Source organism: Phyllostomus discolor, chromosome 2 (assembly GCF_004126475.2).
Source record: "Phyllostomus discolor isolate MPI-MPIP mPhyDis1 chromosome 2, mPhyDis1.pri.v3, whole genome shotgun sequence".
NCBI lineage: Eukaryota > Metazoa > Chordata > Mammalia > Chiroptera > Phyllostomidae > Phyllostomus > Phyllostomus discolor.
In genome coordinates, this window is record NC_040904.2 from 183400827 (window position 1) to 183418551 (window position 17725).

At 38.7% G+C, this 17725-nt stretch overlaps 1 pseudogene; it reads left to right on the plus strand.

Moving 5' to 3' along the window:
- The first annotated feature begins 695 nt into the window (after nt 1-695).
- LOC114513822 lies at nt 696-1387 on the plus strand (annotated as a pseudogene).
- The last annotated feature ends 16338 nt before the right edge of the window (nt 1388-17725 follow it).

Genomic DNA, 17725 nt, shown 5'->3' on the forward strand with positions numbered 1-17725 from the left:
AGAGAGGGGAAGGAAGGGAGAAAGAGAGAGAGAGAAACATCAATGTATGGTTGCCTCTCACATGGTCCCCACTGGGGACCTGGCCCACAACCTAGACATGTGCTCTGACTGGGAATTGAACTGGTAACCCTTTGGTTCACAGCCCACGCTCAATCCACTAAGCTACACCAGCCAGGGCTAGTATGAATTGATTGACTGATTGATTTTTAGAGAGAGGGGAAGGGAGGGAAAAAGAGTGGGAGAGAAACATTGATTCGCTGCCTCTTGCAGTACCCCAACTGGGGACTGTACCTGCAACTTAGGCATGTGCCCTGACCGAGAATTGAACCAGCAGCATTTTAATTTGCAGATAATGCCCAACCAACTGAGCCACACTGGTCAGGGCTCCAGAATAACTCTTTACTTCTATTGATGATATGATCAGCCTGTGCAGGCTACCCCTACTAGCCAAGAAGGTTAAATGACTTAGTTAATCCATTAACAACAACAAAGTATTTTTCTGGCGAACTAACAATAAATATCAGGTGGTAGTTGTGTTACTATATCAGAGTTTTGCAAGATGGTAGCACGGGAGGAAACTGAGTAAAGGGTTTATGGGATTTCTCTGTATATTAGTTTTTACAACTGCATGTGAATCTATAAATATCATGTCAAAATTAAATGTTTATTTTTAAAAATATCTATGTTTTGGCGGCATGTTAGCTCCTGGTGCCATATGTCATGTATCTTGAACATAGGTATTGGTTTTGCCCTTTCCAGGAAAAATGCAGAATGGATGAAGATAAGATAGAATTGGATGCCTGAGGAATGGAAAGAGGGTTTGGAATACCGTAAGTGAGGAATCTGGTGACAGCTCAGTGAAAGAGGCTCTTTCTTCTCAAGGAGGCCACAGAGTGCATTGGTTATGGCGTCCATGTGGCCTCCCCAGCAGACACGGAGACAATGATCTTTGTGAAGACCCTGGCTGGCAAGGCCATCACCTTTGAGGTTGAGCCCAGTGACACCACTGAGAATGTCAAAGTTAAAATCCAAGACAAGGAGGGCATCCCACCTGACCAGCAGCATTTGATTTTTATAAGCAAACAGCTGGAGGATGGCCCCACTCTCTCAGTCTACAACAGTCAGAAAGAATCCACCCTGCACCTGGTGCTTCGTCTGCATGGTGGCATCATCCAGCTCTCCTTTGCCAACTTGCCCAGAAGCACAACTGTGATGAGGTGATCTGCCACAAGTGCTACGCCTGCCTGCACCACCACACTGTCAACTACCATAAAATATGCAGCCACACCACTGATCTTTGCCCCAAGAAGAAGGTTAAATAAGGTCCCTCTATCACCTCCTCTGGTCTATAGGGCAGTCTTCTGCCTAATTTCTGTGATCCTGGGGCCTCAATTAATTTTCCTTTTCATTGACTGGATGGAAGGAAGGAAGGAAAGAAGGAAGGAAGGAAGGAGGGAAGGAGGGAAGGAAGGAAGGGGAGAGGAAGAGAGAAAGAGAAAGAAAGAGGAAAGAAAGAGAGAAAGAGGGAGAGGAGGGAGAAAGAGAGAAAGAAGAGAAAGGAGAAAGCAAGAAAGCACGAAAGCAAGAAAAAGAAGAGAGGAGAGGAGAAAAGAAAAGACAAAGCATTAGACAGGTTCTTTCTCAGCCGACTTGGCAGTTTCTAGATTTTATGGAGTGGGTAAATTGGTTGTTCATATTCTGGAATTTGTGCATTGTTTAAAAGTTTAGAAATACAAAGCTTTTTTTAAGTTTTCATTATATTATTCAAAGAGCCAGATATTTGAAGCAAAAACATTGTGACCTTTATAACCACTTAATAGAGAATGTTTAAAAAATCATTTAAAGCCCCCAAGAAGTAAGGTACCTATTTTCTCCTGGATTCTGTTTCTGTAATTCCAGTCACCATCACCACATGACAAGGAAGGCTATCAGCGTGTTCTTCCTGTGGATGCGCTATACCCTGTCAAGGCAAGAAGAGAGCTGAAATGAGCCTTTGATTCAGTCAGGTATGATTTCTACTACAAAAAGTATTTAAAAATGACTACTAAATGTTACCTTGTCACATAATAAAACATCTAAGTAAAAAGTACTATATTCTATAATTGATTTCAATCTCTAATTTATTTATTCTATTTGACCCCAAACAAAATTTTCCAAGAAAGTTTCAGACATAGTGAGTCAGCTATTTTTAACTTACATCTTACTTATTAAACCCTCATATGTTGTTACTCTAAGGCTGTAATAGTTGAGGTCATTGACTGAGGTGTACTTACTCTGCTAATCCCTGCTTATTTTTCACAAATAACTAATCTTTGAGGAATATCTCAAATCGTCATTTCTACTTCTGAGTCAGAAAATCAAAGAGTGAAGAAAATTGTGGATGGCATGAACTATGAGGAATATTAGATTTCAAAATGGGCAATGTAACAATCTCATTTATCTGGAAAGAGATGGATTTGATATGCTGTTATTAGAAGTTCAAATAAGATGCCCCAAAACTTGAATTATTTGATTCTCAATACATAAAAAGTAGGAAGGATATCTTTTGTTTGTTTGTATGTCAGGAGAACCTTTATATACATGTAAAACTTTAATTAAAGGAAGCCTGTCTTTCAAAGACCTGGGTATTAAATGAATGAATGAATGAATAAATAAATAAAATTTAACTTTGATGTCATTTTAGGCATTAAGGTCATTTCACAAGGAAATAATGATTAGGTCAAAACAATGGGTCCCCCCTCATAGATGTACTTGTTAAACTTTGAAAACAATTAAGGCAAGACATTTCACCAGCAGATAGCTTTTGCCCTGTTGGAATGCTGCCTGAGACCACCACATTAGAGCCAGTTATCATAGCACAGGGAGGCAGGCCATGTGGAGGACCTCTCTGAGTCCCCTAGTTGACAGTGGGCATTCCAACCGAGCCGACTACATATGCAACTAAATGAGGGGGCCCTGCAAAACTGGCGGAAGAGCCATCCAACCAGCTCACAGGACTGTAAGGATAATAAATTCTTGTTAAGTCACCATGTTTTGAGGTGGTAAAACAGATTGGAATAATTGAGAAAGAGGCTTCAAGGAACTCATCATGTACAAAACCCAACTCCTTTTTCTTGACTTTCACTTCACTTTTTGCAGTACTGGTACCTCCATTTCTCTTTTACTGCATTGAAACAGAGGCTTTTTTTTTTCATTTTCTTTATTTCCCTCTCCCTGATAGACAGTGCATCTGAATCCTCATGTAATTGGCATTGTTGTAAAGCATGACTCTGATTATACCCCTTTCTACACACACACACACACACACACACACACACACACACACAAATGGCTTCCTTTGCCTACATAATAATGTTCTTGCTCCTTAGTCTTATTTAACGAATCACCTTTTTTCCAATTCTGGTTGCAATGGGAATTTCCAGGCATTACCTATTTTTTTTTGAGTTATCACTTTTCTCCAAAAACCCAGCTTCTGCCAAATTAGCCCTATTTTTTTTGAGTTATCACTTTTCTCCAAAAACCCAGCTTCTGCCAAATTAGCCTAGTCATTGTTTCTAGACTATGCCATAAGCATGCCTTCTTTAATACTTTTGCTCTTCATTTTTTAAAAATTTGGTCTCAACTGAAATCCCACTACCCAAATCTTTCTCATTCAAAAATGTCCAATACAAATTCTACCTTCTACATGAGGGTTCTTCCATAATTGTTCCTCGATTTTTTGAACTTTTATTATTTTATTGCTCAAATCATTCAGTTAACACCCACTATTTAGTCATTTATTTAGTTGTTTTTCATGTATACATTTTATCCACATACCTAAATTGCAACATGCTAGGTCCATATCTGTGTACAGCAAGAGCAGAGTGGGCTTTTTCAACACCTTTGACAATCCAATAGGGAGTCACTGTGAGCCATGACAGTTGCATCAAGTGCTACATCAAGACTGAGGTAATGGGATGTAACAGAAATACCCTTGGGAGGGGCCCAGAATGCTGCAAACCACAAGTCTGCATGCTTGGATCAGGACTCCATCAGGACACTGATATGAGTGGGACCTTCACCACTTATGGGCTATAAGTACTCAGAGCTCCAACCACCCAATGCGCAAGCTTGGCTGTACCATGGATCATGCTCAGAGCCCTGGTGGACTTCTACTCCACTGGACATGTGCCCCTAATTCAGAGGCCTGGCTTGAGACTGATGCCTTCTTCTTCACCTGCAGACACTGGCAGTGACTTCACACCCAATGTTCTCTACAAGATTGAGTTGCATAAGCTTCCCTCTCTGTGTGTAATTTGCATGTGACTCTATTGGCTTATTAAGGAAGCTTCCCCTAATAAACCTGGCAATGTGGAAAGACACACTTGTTCCCTTGTTCACCAACAATATCTTATGCCTTGTATAAACATACACTGTTATCAGTAAACATTACTTGATGTTGAAGGAGGCAGCAAGGTTTGGGTAGGTAGAAAGAAAAGAGGCATTCTAGAGGAACAAGAGCAACAACTGAGAAAATGTATGTTTTTTTCCAGAGATGGGAAAGATAATATCAGATAAAAAGTCAAATTATTACCTAACAACAACAATAACAGCAGCACTCATCTATCATTCTTTTCCTTGCTTTACTTTTCTCCAAGGCACAATGGTACTTGTCTTTACCTGAATACTTTAATACTTGTGGGAAATATGATCGCTGAAATAGAATTTTAGTATTACTTTGTTGTTTGCAAGAACTGAGTTTAAGGGAGGAAAGAGGGAGAGTGTTCACTAACCATAGGAAATTACCACCATACCCCAGTCGCTTAACATGTAAAATTATAGGACCTATTTTATAACTGAGTTCTAGCCCCCTTCCCAGTTGCCTTGTGGTTAGCAAGGAAGGAAATACATCATAACACTGAGCAGGGTGGGGGAAGAGACAGACTTATAGTCAAAAGTTTCTAAGAGCTCTTTGAAAGGGGTACTGTTTACATACATTTGAAAAGCTGCGTTGGTCAGTTGAAACACTGAAAAGAACTGCTATTTATGGGAGATCTTAACTTTCCCCAACAACTGACATACTGCTGTCTTCATTCAACAAATTCATTTATTCAGCAAATATTCTGAGTGCCCACTCGGAGATGGGCATTTTTCTAGGGGAAACATGCCTTACAATAAACAATAAACAGAAATTACATACACAAAGGTTGGAAAAAAGTAGGAAAAATAGATACCAAGAGAATACTGACCAAAAGAAAGCTGGTTTAGATATATTAATATAAATGAAATATATTTAAAGCAAAAATATTACTAGCAGTTCACTTCATAATGTTGAGATGTTCACCAGGAAGATGTCATAATTTTATTTCTGTATGCTCTAAATAACAGCCTCAAAATATATATGAAGCAGAAAAATGACAGAACTGTGATGAAAAATAAATCCACAATCATAGTAGATTATTATAGAAAAGCTAATTTTTTTTACTGTCCCTTTTCTCCCTACATCTTTGCATTGCTCATTCCCTTCCTTTTGGAGTTTTTTTTAAAGTTTCTTCTTTTAAATTGATTTTAAAGAGAGAGGTAAAGGTGGGGGGAGAGACAGAGGGAGAAAGGGGGGGACAGAGAGAGAGAGACATTACTTTGTTGTTCAGTCAATTATGAATTCTGTTTTTTTTCTTGTATGTGTCCCTACCACAGGTTGAACCTGCAACCTTGCTGTATTAGGACAATCCTCCACCCAACTGAACTAACTGGCCAGGGCTCATTCCCTTCATTTTTTTCAGATATCGCCTCAGAGAATTATTTTCAAGTTAGTTTATTTAAAATAGAGTCTTCTGCCCTGGCTGGCATAGCTCAGTGGATTGAGCGCGGGCTGCAAACCAAAGCATCGCAGGTTCGATTTCCAGTCAGGGCACATGCCTGGGTTGTGGGTCACAGCCCCCAACAACTGTACATTGATGTTTCTCTCTCTCTCTCTTTCTCCCTCCCTTCCCTCTCTAAAAAGAAATAAATAAAATATTTTAAAAAATAGAGTCTTCTCATTCTTTATAGCATATATATGCTTTGCCCAGCATTATGCTATTCATTTACTTGTTTATTAATTCTTCCCCTACTAAGAGTATTCCATGAAGATAGGGATATCACCTTTCTCATTCACCATGAAATCTCTGGTTTTCTGAACAGCTTCTGAATAAATGAATAACTAAATAGTAGTGAACAATTACTAGATTCTTCTCTGCACAGTAGACCCCCCCTTATTTGTGTGTGGTATGTTTCAAGACCTCCAGTAAATGCCTGAAACCATGCAGAGTAACAACCCTATATATATTGTTTTTTTCCTATACATACATACCCATGATAAACTTATGAATTAGACATAGTAAGAAATTAACAATAATAAACACAATTACATTATAATAAAAGTTGTGTGAATGTGGCTTCTCTTTCTCTCTCTCAAAATCGTTTTACACTTTACTCATCCTTCTTGTGATGATGTGAGATGACATAATGCCTATGTGATAAAATATGATGAATGCCACAGGCATTATGACATAGCACTAGGCTACTGTAAGGGTTACGTGAATATAAGCACTGCAATATATGACAGTCTATCTGATAAATAATACAGCTATTAAATGACTAACAGTCAGATAGAGTATAGTGCATGGATATGCTGAACAAAAGGATGATTCATATCCCTGGCAGAAAGAAGTGGAACAGTGTGAGATTTTACCATGCTTGTAATAAAATTTATCAGTCATTTATTTCTGGAATTATCCATTTACTATTTTTGGACCATGGTTAACTGCAGGTAACTAAATGCACAGAAAGCAAAACTGTAGATAAGAAACTTTAAATGTGTTATCTTAATTCTCCCAACAATCTTTATTTTAGAGGAAGTGGTAAACCATTAACTCAATCTCATGCAGTAAATGACAGTCAAGATTTGAATCCAGGGATATTGCCTCCTTGTAAATCCTTGGCATTCCACTGGACTTGGGAGTCCACCATATGCTCTTTTTACACAGGGATATGACATTTCATTCATTCAATAAAAACATACTGAAATGCCTAGTGGGCATAATGTGTTAGGGATGCAATGGTGAGGCAGAAATGGACAGTGCCTGATTTCATGGGGTGTTATAATATTATTAGCACAGAAGACATTAAATAATTTTTGCATAATCAGTTATTTTGGTATCAGAAGGGATAACTTAAGGTACCTATGACACTACATAATAAAAGAAGCTGGGGATTCAGGGACAGTTAAGCAGAATAAGGACATTTGGGTTGAAATTGATTCCTACTCATCTTTCAGATTTCAAACAGAATGTCACGCGTACCCCAGGCACAAGGTAAAATGCCTCATGGTAGAACCACTAAAGAAAACTTTTATTATTGTATATATCTCTGAAACAGAAAGACTCAAACTATCTACAATGCTGTTATTATGCCTAAGAAACCAATCATAAATATTTCAAAATATCCAGTTGAAATTAATATTTTTCTAATTGTTTCAAGAAATGTCCTTAAAGTTGATTTGTCAACATAAGGATCTACTCAAGATTCACCCACTACGTTTGGTTGAATTGTATCTTAAGTCTTTTAAACTATATAACAGGTCACCATCTTTTTTTTCTTAAATGTATTTCTTGAAAAAACTGGGTCATTCTGTATAATTGCCTTTATTTTGGATTTCCCTGGTTACATCCTCATGGTGTTATTTAACATGTTCCTCTGTCTCCTACATTTTCTGTAAAACTGGTAATTAGGTAAGAGACTTGATTAGATTCAGGGTCAATGCAGGGAAAGCAGGAGGACCTCACAGGTGTTGTGTACGTCTCACTGAGTCAAGTCAGGAGACAGACAAACCTAAGTGTCTCTCCTTTGGTGATGTCGGCAGCCACTGATCATCACGATTTCTTTAGGGATTACACATTGGTAATATTTTCATTTTACCATTGCTTCTTTATTTATTTACTGGAATATTTCTCCATGGAGAAACTTTCTCTCCTCTATTCCCTCAAGTTACCCTGAGGTGCAGTTCTTATAGGGAGAGCAAGATAAATACCTCTTCCATTCTCTTCATTTACTTTCTATTTTCAGAATGATGTATTGGTATCCTACTGTTCTCCACAGGAATCAGTGTTTTTTTTTTCCCCCGTCATTGTTATCATTATATGGATTCTGGATTTTTACAAATTTGGTATGTTCCAGTAAAAAATATATGCATATAATTATATATGATGTGTTCCAATTATATATATTATTATATAGTATTAAAATTAAAAATAAATAATTCTGGATAGACAATACCAATATTATTACTAACAATATGATTATAGAAAACATTAATCTTTCTTTTTTAAATTGATTTTTAGAGAGAGAGAGAAACATCAATTGATTCTTATATGTACCATGACCTGCAACCTTAGAGTATCATGATGATACTCTTACTAAGCAACTTGACCAGGGCAGATTAATATTTCTTTGTAATTATTTTTATCCTTAGGATATGTCCCAGTAAGGATGTATAGATGTGATATTGTGACTAATAAAAAAAATATGTACTCGGTCTTCATCCCTGTTACTGGCACAGAGCCCCTAAAACTCTTAGAATGTCCTAAGTGGCAATAGCACTAAAAGGACCTTTTGTTCTAATACTGGGTCTTTGACCCTGCTTCCTCAATCTGGGCTCCTGAAACTCTTGCCATTTCCTGGGTGACAGGAGTATCTTTTGTTCTAATGAGGTGACTCTGTTGGGACTTCTGGATGGTTCCTGGATGAGTGCTGGTTAGTGGAACAACTGAGCCATGATTAGAAGATTGAAATTTTCAGCCCTGCTCCCCATTCTCTTGAGAGGGAAAAGAGCTAAAAATTGTTAAAAGATCCACCACGCCTACAACGTAAAGCCTTCATAAAAATCCCAATAGTATGTGGTTCAGAGAACTTTCCAGGACTGTGACCACATCCCCATACCTCGAGGATGACATGGCCCAGCTTCATGGGGACAGAAGCACCTGTGCTTGGGAACCTCCTAGACCTCTCCTTATGCATCCCCTCACCTGACTGTTCATCTGTATTCTTTGTTATATCCTGTAAATGCCTGGTAAACATGTTTTCCTGAAATCTCACAGTCTTTGCTTTAATGACTCTCATGAGGCCCTGGCCAGGTAGCTCAGTTAGTTAGAGTGTTGTCCCAATATGCCAAGGTTATGGGTTCAATCCCCAGTCAGGGCAAATACAAGAATCAACCAATGAATGCATAAATAAGCGGAACGACAAATTGATGCCTTTCTTCTCTTTCCCCACCTTTCTCTCTCTCTCTGAAATCAATAATTTAAAAAAAATGATTCTTGTGAGATGGGTATGATAATGTAAAACAGCAGTTGGATTCGAACTCTTTCTGACAGAATAAATTAAGGTTACCTGCTTATATAGGTAAAGCTTTTTCTTATTTACATTTATGGAGAAAAGCAATCTTATGGAAGCTACAGTTAGATTTTGGGCAAGGGTGCTTCTATAGCCATTTGTACTTATAAAAAAAACTTAACCCTCACCCCTTTTTTCCTTCACTATTAGAAACTGAGGATGGTAAAGATTGGTGGACTTGGAACTATTTCTAGATCTGCATTTATGGTTTCACAAAGATCTGTAAGATAAGAACAACTGTTCTCAGTTCCTCAAAGAATAGAGTTGTAATTTAAGTGACATTGTAGGTTGATTTACCTGTCAATTATATATTCCTAGTTTGATTCTTTCCCTCTGGGTAGTTTTATTTTAGCTTAGGGGAGGAGGACTTAAAACATTCCTATCAGGCTCTGAATCATTAGCTTCCCAATTTTGCCCAATTTCTGATAAAAATGTAATTAAATCCTTTCAATTGTCTCATCAGGTTTCAGCTTAAGACAAGGAGTAAATATTTCTGTAGGCATTCAACTATTCCATGGACTCAAGAGGGTGTCATTTATCACCATCCAGAGGCATTCCCTCTGACAGCCTGCAAGTCCCACGAGGGCAGAAAGCCACACTCACCCCTAGGACACAGGTGAGAGCTAGAACTAGGAGAAAGAGAATCAATAACCAATTTGTCTAGATTTGGGAAAAAGGGAGTATGTGAAATTTTATTTCCCTCTCTCTCTACACTTAGTATATAGGCTATTTACAAAAACTTTTGAGAATCTTTGCTGGGTTTAAGAAATCCTCTAATCATGGCCCTTAGATTGGTCTTAAACCAAGTAGTAAAAAGATCCGAGGACAATCACCTGTAAGAAATAACACTAGTTTTATAGTTTTTCGTTTTAGGTACCTTTTATCTCTTTAACATTTCAAGCCTTTTAGAACAAATCTTTCAATGATGCTATAATTTTTTCTCCTTAGCATATCTAATTAATATCGAAGGATAGATTTATATGCCTTCTGTTTTATAATATTAGGCAGGGGAATGTTCCCCACAGTGAGGGACATTGTCTATGTTCATAATACAAACAGGTACAAGAGACACTTCATTAAAACCTGTTCAAAATTTACCAATTCACCTATAAACTTTTGCCTTAATTTCATCAACTCTTACATTCTTAACTGTAGCCTCCATTAGGACTCTATCAATAAGTTTTGGTTTTACAATACTGGATAAGAGATGTGTTTCTAGCCAGACATAATAACCATTCCCATAAAATATTCAGGTAAAGTTGACATAACTTCTTTACATAAGACTTGTTATTAAAAATCCCAATTTTCATAATTTTCTAAATCCTTATATGTCTATATTCTTTTAATCTAACTGTAGCCTGAGTCGGGGCTTCCCCAATGGGTTTTGGCACCACAGTTCATGGACGTCTCATATCAAAGAGTTCTGGAAATTTCTCTTTTCCCTGACCATTTTACTCATTCTAATGTGAAAGGCTTTGGGTCCTCAGCAAGGGATCCCTCCAAGAGACCTTGGTCCTGTTGTCAATCTTTAACTTGATTAACTTGCCTAACTATGGCCGCAGGCAAGTTCTGGTCAGGTTTTCTCACTGTAATCTCTGTCTTCCAGCTTTTTACATTTCTCCAAACTGAAATAAATAGAAGCAGACTTGTTCAGGACCCTTTAATGTTGAGGGACTAAGAAAAGGACATTCTGGCTCACCCAACCTTAGGCAATACTGTATTAAAACATTTGTTTTAATTTCATTTATATGCATTTCATTGATCCAAATTTAAGGAAATAACCATCTAAAGGTATCTATCTACCTTTCCCTGGCTGGATAGCTCAGTTGGTTACAGGGCTGTCCCAACATATGAACGTTGCAGGTTTGATCCCTGGTCACAGCACACACAAGAATCCACCAATGACTGAATAAAAAAGTGGACCAACACAGACTTCCAGGCAAGTTGGACTTTGCCTCCTTGAACAACCAAAAGGACAATAATGAATTTAAAAACAAAACAAAACAAAAAAACCCAGAACTGCCAGAAAATAGAACTATATGGAAATCCGATAATCAGGCAAAGAAGAAACATTCATCCAGACCAGTAGGAGGGGCGGCAGAGACGTGCAGCTAGGGCAGAGAGGACTCACAGTAAGGTAGTGGCTAGAGGACCAGGATGGGCAAGATGGCAGCTGGTGGTTGGGTGGTCCCACATTTGCATGTGGATAAACCAGGAGGAACAACTCGGGAGAGAGACAGACTACACGACCCAGAGTTCAGCATGGGGAAATAAAGCCTGACTGTAAAAACCTGTGTGGGTTGCAGCAGTGGGAGAAACTCCCAGCCTCACTGGAGAGTTTGTTGGAGAGACCCACAGGATCCTAGAATGTACACGAACCCGCCCAATCAGGAATCAGCATCAAAAAGGCCCATTTTGCTTGTGAGTAGTGGGGGAAATGACTGAAATCCAGCAGACACTGGAGCAAGTGCCATTGTTCCCTCTCGGACCCCTCCCCCACATACAGCACCACCACACAGTAACATGGGTTGCTCCACCCTTAGCATACATAAGGCTACTACTGTAACAGGTGCCTGGAGACAAAAAAATATCACCCAAATGAAACAGATCAAAGCTCCAAAAATTGAACTAAGCAATGAAGAGACAGCCAACCTATCAGATGCGGAAGTCAAAACACTGGTAATCAGGATACTCACAGAAATGATTCAATATGATCACAAAATAGAGGAAGAAGTGAAGGGTATGCAAAGTGAAATAAAGGAAGATATACAGGGATCTGACAGTGACAGGAAGGAAACCGGGACTCAAATCAACGATTTGGACCAGAAGGAAGAAATAAACTTTGAACCAGAACAGAATGAAGAAACAAGAATTAAAAAAAAAAAAAATGAGGAGAGGCTTAGGAACCTCTAGAACAACTTGAAACATTCCAACATCCTAATCATAGGGGTGCCAGAAGGAGAAGAGGAAGACCAAGAAATTGAAAACTTATTTGAAAAAATAATGGAGAACTTTCCTAATCTGACAAAGGAAATAGGCTTCCAGGAAGTCCAGGAAGCTCAGAGAGTCCCAAAGAAGTTGGACGCAAGGAGGAACACACACCAAGGCACATCATAATTATATTACCCAAGATTAAAGACAAGGAGAGAATCTTAAAAGCAGCAAGAGAAAAGGGGACAGTTACCTACAAAAGAGTTCCCATAAGATTATCAGCTGATTTCTCAAAAGAAAACTTACAGGCAAGAAAGGGCTGGAAAGAAGTATTCCAAGTCATGAAAGGCCAGGACCTACACCCAATATGACTCTATCCAGCAAAGCTATCATTTAGAATGGAAGGGCAGATAAAATGCTTCTCAGATAAGGTCAAGTTAAAGGAGTTCGTCATCACTAAGTCCTTATTATACAAAATGTTAAAGGGACTTATCTAAGAAAAAGAAGATGATCAAAACTGTGAACAGTAAAATGACAACAAACTCACAATTATCCACAACCAAACCTAAAAAAACAAACACAAAAACTAACTAAGCAAACAACTAGAACAGGAACAGAATCAAAGAAATGGAGATCACATGGAAGGTTATCAGTGGGGAGGGGGAGGGGGGAGAATGGGGGAAAAGATACAGGAAAGAAGAAGCATAAATGGTAGGTACAAAATATACAGGAGAAGATTGAGAATAGTATGGGAAATGGAGAAGCCAAAGAACTTATATGTACGACCCTCAGACATGAACTAAGGTGGGGGAATGCTGGTGGGAGGAGGGTGCAGGGCAGAGGGGAATAAAAGGGAGAAAAAATGGGATAAATGTAATAGCATAAGCAATAAAATATACTTTAAAAAAAGTAGAACAACAAATCTTTCCATTTTTCTCCCCCTCTCTTCCTCTCTCGAATCAATAAATTTACATACATATAAACATACTGCATTTTGTCATGTATAATGCACAACCATGTTTTTGCATGCGTTATACATGGAATTATACCCATGCATAATGCACATCCTTATTTTTCCCTCAAAAATTTGGGCAAAAGAGTGCACAGCATACATAGTAAAATACAGTAAATGAATATCCACCATGCTGGAACAAGTCCTGTGATTTTCCTTTCTGTTTTCTCTTTGTTTTAACCCTGCATGTATATATTTTAAAAAAGTTATCTCATTTTGATTACTTGATTTGGCAGCCCCTGCTTTTTAAGTACACTTTTGAATGATCTAATCTAATCGGAAAATTCCTCATAACAGAGTCTAATCTTAGGACATAATTTCCTTGAAAGCTGGCAGCAGTTTGGCAGGACGTTAGCTGTATGTGGAGCTTCGCCCACATGTCTGTCTGGCCACGTTCTGGAGCTTCCAACCCGACAGTTAGCAACTTGAGTTCTTAGGACATAAAAATTTTAGGCTGCCTTTCAGTAAGGTTTTGCTATTATTTCCTTTCCTTCTTCTTAAGTGCAGGACAATTGTACTTGCAATGTCTGAAGGCAAACAGGAAGGGGTCTGAGTAGACACTGATTTTTTTTCTAATTTCTGTCCTTTTATCTTATTAAGAAACCTTGATGACTAGCCATTATAACAATATGAGAGCTCTCTAAAATGTTTTCTTTCTTTCCAATTTAGAAGTTTTTCCAATTCAAAGGACCCATCATCTGGCCTTCACAAGTAGGATCTTAATAGTAACTCAAACCAATAAGAATTATGGATGCAAGATGGATCCCCAACAGAGTGCTATAGGATACAACCCTCACAGGATAAAGTTCACTTTGAGAGTTAGAAACAGCCATTCCAAAACAGGGAATCACAGGTCCCTCCTCATTTTTGCATGGGATGTTAAGATTCACCACATTCGGATCCACAGCCTACCCATGTCTTGGCTGCCCGCCAGATGCAGACGCATCCTCTGACTGATGAAGAACAAGAACCAGGGGCCGTTTTTACCTTTTCTGGGAGGAAATGGGTAGACACCAAAAACTCCTTTGAGAGCTTGGCACGGCTGGACATAGAGCATGGTGCACCCTGGCAAGGATACCCTCTGGATAGTGGAGGCCAGAGAAAAAATATTTTCACTAGTGATAAAGCTCATGCTGTCAGGACACATGGCAAGATGAAATAAGAGAAACCAGACAGAGAAATAGAGAATTAACAAAACCTATGAGTGCTCATATAAAATAATCAAGGTTTCACAAATATTTTCTCCTGCTAATCTAAATTTAGGAAAAACAAACAAACAAACAAACAAACAAACTCCTACCACTCTGCTTCCACCAGTCTCTGCAGGTACAGATCCAGGAGTCTGACTTGGCAAGAATTCTTAACCTGCCAGCTCATACTAGAGGCCCCAGAGTTGTTTTACTGCGGCAGCTTTGGGGTGAGCAGTAATCAGCTGGTATGAAGTGCTACTGGTGGGTGAGAAAGAAACTTCCCTTTACCCTTCAAGGTTCTTTTGTCTGGTCTAATAATCAAATCTACACGAGGCAGATTAACAAGAGAAAATAACCAAATTTAATTACATACATATGTATGGGAACCATACATAAATGAGAGAGACAGAGAACCCACATACATGAGAGGTTGAGGGATGAAAAGATAAAACGAGGTATATATGGCATTCTAAGCTAAGGATAAGATAAAGGTCCTTTGGGAATTTAGAGGGGAGGAAGGTCACTGCAGGACAATAAGAAGAGCAGATGTTCAGTAATTAGTAGTTTGCCTGCCATATGGTATGGATAGGTCAAAAGGGCAACACCCCCATTTAAATTGTTCTAGGTAATTAAGCTGGGCAAAAGTTTCTCTTGAGCTTGCAGGGTCTCAGTTGCCTTTAGCTCAAAATAATTCACAGACCACAGAAGCACATATAGGGATGGCTTGTTCTGAACTCTTACATCTTGATCTGAATTGCAGTAGCTGCCTGCGTGTATGGTGCCTGTCCTGTGCTAAACTACTTACTCCCTCCTGTGATTAGCACCACAGCTGAAAACAGTTTGGAAATCCCTTATGCAGCTGCCTGGAGCAGGCTGAGCAGGTATTATATCACAGTAAGCTGTACAGGGGTCCTAGCCATAGACTCAGCTCACTTTTATTCTCACATCAATTCCAGTTATTAGTAACTGCCCTACTTGTCAGTGTTCCTCCTTTAAATAGTGTACAGTACATCCATAGTGATGTTAGTTTATATCTAGCTTTGCTTTCCAAGGTATCCTATATACTTATTGGACTACCCCTCTGACAAGAGGAAAAGATTTAAAATCAACAAAGGGTTTGGGGAATTATACATTACTGTAATTAATCCACTTAATGTTACAATTAGTGTCTGTGAGATAATAGGATCCTAAAACTCTATTAGTGCCACATAATCAGCAGAGGAAAAATGGTATACATAAAAGGGAATAATACAGTGTTGAGGTAAAACTTTTAAGGGTCAGGCATATAACTTGGGTCTCATAAACTGAGGGGAATTGGGACCTACTGAAATGGAACAACTCATTTGAACGATTCAGTTGAAATGAAACAATCTAATACCAGGTGATACTGTAACACAAGGTAGAGACATCACAGTTTGACTTTAAATCCAACAAGGCAAAAATAAAATAAAATACAAACCCACTTCTTACTATGTCTCTCTGTTGAATTTCTGAATATTTTTTACTTTCTTAGAAAGAAAAGGGTCTGATAGTAAGGAGTGCGTCCTGATCTTTGGCAAAAAAATTCCCCCAAAACAGTGATACAAACATATTTGTTATTTCAAAAGGTCACTTGGGCTACTTGATAGTGAACGGATTTGAGGAAAGCAAGAGTGGAAATGGGGATACCAGTCTTCCAGGTGATAAATAATGGTGGAAATTAGATGAATGTGAGAGATCTTTTTGCACTAGAAACAATAAGCCTCAGTAATTAATTGGGTGTCAAGGATAAGCAACAGGAAGAGTCAAAGGTAATTGTCAAATGTGGCTCGAATTTTCCACAAAGGCCTTAAGTAGACATACGTGGAAAACCTCCAGGCTTTGCATTTGCAGGACAGGTTCCAGAAGGAAAGTCAGGCTCAGTGCTGGCACAGAAAGCAAGCCAAGGCCTGGAACCTGCCTATTACACCTGGGTGGCTTGGCTCACTGAGTGCAGTAATGGGCACTGATACAAAGCAGTGTGTGCCACTTCAATTACCTTTTAATTGAAGATAATTGGAGAACATTTTACTCAATCTAGCCATTATGCCCACTGTATATCACACACACTTTTATGAGGTACAAAGGAACCAATAAGAAAATGAACCTCCCTAGCTGTCTATTTAGCTTATTTTTACCATATGATTTGCTTCTTTAGAAGTTGAAGCAAAAGTAACTTAACTAAGTTTAAGCTGTCATTTGTATACAGCCTCAAACTTCAACTACTGTGTTTCTGGCTTGAGCACTTGACCATGTGGCTGCTGTTGTTGCTGTTTGAAACAGGGAGCATGTTCTCGCTGTAAGTGTCATTACTGCAGTTATGGGAGAGGTCAAGTTCAGTCTTGGATATGTTGACTTTAAGGTCACTTTCGTACTCCAAGTGGAAATAGGAACTAGACAGTTGCGTATATTTGGAGTCCAGATCCCAGAAGAAAGTTGTGAGCTAAAGATAAAAATGTCAGAATCCTTAGCTAAACAGATAGAAAGTGAATGTATGGGCATGAATGAGATAACCTAGGGAGAGAGGACCGTTAGAAGAGAAAAGGGCCAACAATGGAACCCTGAGAATAACACATTTGTTGAGGACAGTGAACAAGGTTAAAAGAAAGATGTACATAGCGGAACAAGTCAGAGAAGCATGGTGTCTGAATACCAAGAGGAAGTGTATTTCAAGGAGAGCACAATCAACAGTGTCAAATGCTACTGAGAGTCATAGAAAACAAAACCCAGTGGAATCCCTGCATTTAACAATCAAAGACTATTGATGGCCTTAGTGAAAGTAGTTTTGGTAGAGTGACAGTAGCTGAAGCTAAACAGGAATTCAGGGAGTGCCTGTGGCAGGAGAGGGCACCAAATACAGACGGCCTTGAGAAGTTTAACCTGGAAGGGGTGAAGAGATAGTAAAAGGATCATTTTAGGATGTCAGAAAAGAGAAAGCAAAGTAGTAAATTAAAAATATATGTTTTAATTGTCCCTCCTATTTAATTCCACAAGCATTTTTTTCGATCACATGAAGAGTACAGGGCAGGGAACTAAGAGTTGAGAGATGAGTAGACAACAGTCCCTCCCCTGAAGGTGCTCAAAGTTTAATAAGGTGGGGAGAGACAGATCAATAATCATGTACAAGGGCAGCACAATAATAGATGTGTTAGACTTAGTGATA